The sequence below is a fragment of the Bidens hawaiensis genome, unplaced genomic scaffold, assembly GCF_021521415.1.
Source record: "Bidens hawaiensis isolate Kalapana, Puna unplaced genomic scaffold, B.hawaiensis_p1.1 tig00072054_1, whole genome shotgun sequence".
Lineage (NCBI taxonomy): Eukaryota > Viridiplantae > Streptophyta > Magnoliopsida > Asterales > Asteraceae > Bidens > Bidens hawaiensis.
This window is the reverse complement of record NW_027502605.1, coordinates 28,021-32,107: the sequence shown is the minus strand read 5'-3', so window position 1 is coordinate 32,107 and position 4,087 is coordinate 28,021. Positions and strand designations below refer to the sequence as shown.

General features: G+C 34.1%; 1 pseudogene; it reads left to right on the top strand.

Moving 5' to 3' along the window:
* Positions 1-2,780: 2,780 nt before the first annotated feature.
* LOC143605926 (putative pectinesterase 8 pseudogene) lies at positions 2,781-3,519 on the top strand (annotated as a pseudogene).
* The last annotated feature ends 568 nt before the right edge of the window (positions 3,520-4,087 follow it).

Below are 4,087 nucleotides of genomic sequence, written 5' to 3'. Positions count from 1 at the left end.
CATGGTTGTAAGGTAATTGACAATTACGGGCGCGCGGTAATTGTAAATTACAAGTACAAATATGCGCAAGTGGGAATCCTAATGTAAAGATTAATGTCTATCATTTGTCTCAGTCATCATTTATGTCCTAGACAGGATCCGTATTCTGACCTACAAATTTCGAGGATGGAATTTCTTTTTAGGGGGTAATAGTTGAAATAACCCAAAAATAATAATAATAATAAAAATAATAATAATAATAATAATAACAATAATAATAATAATAATCATAATAAAAATAATATTAATCAAAATCAAATATGACCAAAGTGAAGCTAAATGAAAGGAAATAACTGAATATACAACCATCTGTATAAATTAATAAATAAAATAATAATTATAACAAAAAAAAATGATGACGATAATAATACAAGAATAGACAATATAATAATTTTTCAACTACTCAGGTTTGTCTGTTTCCTTTTTATATTCCACTCCAAAAGAAATGAAACGAACCAGATTTATAATGAGTGCATGTGAACTTTCTGGATGAATCATCTGATTTTGACAAATCAACCCTCCTTCACATTGATTAAAAAAAAACTCAGTAACCTTACAAACAGAAAGATATGACCACACCATACCATCTCTTCTATTCATGCCATATTCATCAAATCATGTAATGATAACTACAAATAATGTCATGAGATTTTTTTTACTTCTCATAATGGAGCATCCTCTTTAAAAACGGACATCATCTCACCACAACCTCATCGTTCTAACTTCACATCTCCCCCTAGCTCTCCTTTCTTACCGGAATCCCGTGACAAGAAAGCTTTACGACACACCAACTCGACAACACCATCACATCTATCCAACTCCCACCACCATACTCACCATCTTTGTTAAACGCCAAACCGCCCGCTACCACCGCAAAAACCGCTCAACGTAACCACCCGTCATCGTCTCTTCACTCTCGAATCCTCATCCAAGCCTCCAAACCGCGAGCTAAGGTGCTGCTACGTGCTTACATTTTTTCGTTTACCACCACCAACGATCGGAGTACCATCGGCTGTTTGAAAGAATCATTGCCGTCACCGTTCGCGCCTTTTCGGGAAGCATCATTGCCATCGTATCGCGAAATCCAACTAAGGTAAACCGAACCTAAGTCCTATTAGTCATCTATCTAAGATCTTGAACGTGAATTATAACACATTTATTCAGTTTTCAACATGAGTTTATAAAGCTTGTACTATGATGAGTTACTATGGAGAAGATGAACCAGTAGAATTATAGAATAAAATATTTAACAATCTGCTTATCTAAAATAAATTGTTAAGCTCAACTGGTTAAGATCCCTCATTTTCAAACAGCAGGTCCAGGGTTCGAAACCCCCCTACAGCATCTGTTTTGTTATTTTTTATATTATCAGCTCACTTTAACTGATTAGTTAACTGTTTATAAAGCTATATTCATAAACTGGTTGTGGGTCTGTTGGTTAAGTCCTTGGATTGAAACAGAACAGATGCAGGTTCAAACCCCTTTAACAAATTTGTTTAACTGTTTCTGTAAACATTAACAAATATTGAATTGGTCCAACTGGTTATGTTGCCTGTCCAAAATTAAGCTATTGGTCACAAGTTCAAACCCCACCCATGACAAACTATTTTTAAGCCTTGTTTAAATAGTATTCATCCATAATCATTTTTTTAAACATCTAAATAATATTCGTTAAAAGATATAAATAAGAGATATCGACCTCATTAATAATACTTATTTTTTTTAATCAAACGACTATATGTTTTTATATATACATAAGATGAAATTCGACTTTAATTTGTTATAAACCGTACACGACCTTATGAACTACATGTATACGATGTAGGTTGATTAAAAGAGTGTCACTCATATTTCATATCTCTGTAAGATAACTAATCAGCAATCAAGGTACAGATCCTAACCCCCTCCCTATTGTTATCATATTCGATTGTTATAAACCCCATTGATATTATATACCTTTGGAACTCCTAACGTCTTTGACACCTCGATTCATTTGACCGTCCGTTCAATTCATGTTCAGATTATAATTTGTTAATTGATTTGTTAGCATGCGATATATTTATTATTAAATTGCACTCGTTATCGCATGTTCCGTGATTTGTTAAGATAAGTATTGTTATTATATAACTCAGATTATTTGTACTCTGTTACCCTGAGCACTCGCTTCCCGTGGAGTGTCCCACGGGCATAACATTGTGGCATCGATGTTATGTGCTCCTTCCGTGACGGAGAGATCAGTTCACGGCGTCTCTTAAGTACAGGTGTGGTACATAGCTATTAGGAGGCGTATGGATATATCCTAGTTCAGTTTTTCAGTTTCAGTTTCAGGAAATGGTTGTGGGTATGCCAACTTACACCATTTCGGGTGATTGACATATAGGAGTGCCCCCCTGTATGTCGTCACATATTATCAAACTCAGTTATGCTTATGGGTACATCCGTATTATATATTTCAGTTCAGTTATTTCAGTTATATAATTTTAATCAGTTACATGTTATCATATATTGTGATTCAGTTAATTATTACTTGCCTTTGAGCCTTAATATTCCGTACTGGGCATTCGGCTCATTCCGTAAATCTTTTTTTACACTTCAGGTTCACAGGATACTTTGGGCGGGATCAAGAGAAAAGCTTAAAACTTAGGAATATTATGAAGATGTGTGTTAAGCTTATGTTATTTGAATAATATGTATTTGAACTTAGTATTTGAGTAATATGTACTTTTGACTCTAATGAAGTAATGAAATTATGTCTTTTGTCTCTGTATACCTCCGTACATGGTGACACGTCAGCCTATCCGGGTTGGGGTGTTACACTTCATGATGATAGAGGTCGACATTATTTCAAGGAATGTTATATTCAAGGTTCAATTGACTTCATTTTTGGCAATGCCAAATCACTATACGAGGTATAAATACATATGATGGCAAAATATATGTATCATGATGGCATATAAAATTGTACACACGTGTAGGATTGCCAACTGGTCTCGATGGCACCACCGTTGCCAGTGGGGCAAAAGAGCATAAACGGAGTAGTGACCGCACTGGGAAGAGCATCCGCTGATGAAGATAGCGGTTTTGCATTCGTGGGGTGCACCATTGGCGGTACAGGAAGGATATGGTTAGGTAGAGCATGGAGGCCTTTCTCTAAGGTTGTCTTCGCATACACATTTATATCCGACATGGTCGCCCCTGAAGGTTGGAATGACTTCAATGACCCCTCTTGAGACCAGTAAGCATTTGTTTTTCTTTTTTTCTTTCAATTGCATGTTAAAAGTTACCCGAATGATCGATCATGCATGTAAATTGATGGTTTGCAGGAGTATATTCTATGGTGAGTATATGTGCACTGGTGGAGGAGCTAATACATCTACAAGAGTTCCATATGCTCAAAAGCTCAATGACTCTCAAGCCTCTCTCTTTCTGAATGCTTCTTTTATAAATGCTGACAAATGGCCGCAATCACAACTCATATAAACAAATGTAAAATATGTTATAAGGATTATTATTTAGCTAAAATTATACGTTAGCATTCAAAAATAATTGCAACAGTTAATATTTAAAAGACACATTAATGCTTACAAGATGCATGTAATATGTAAATGATATCATTTAATTTAAATGATTAAATTACAAATGTGTAACACGAGCAATGTTATTCGCGCGTTGCGACGGTGTTATTTTTGTTTGGTTACTGTCGTCATTTTTATTACTTGACGGTATTACATTCAAATCATGCATGTAGCATGATGTAGGCATTAATATAATTTTTTATATCCAATAATTATATTTGAATATATAAATGAGACAATTCAAGAAATTAACTCCTAAAAGACTGGTTTTATAGTTAGGAAGATACACAAACAAACATCAGTTATAAGGTAATACACAATCATAAACAAAAAACTATTTATATATAATTGACAAAAATGAAGTTATTTAACTTATATACATGTTACATGTATGCAAATATTTTTTTTGTACATCTTCTATGTGTTAAAAAATATGATTATTACATATTGAAAAAAACGAAATAATGAATTGA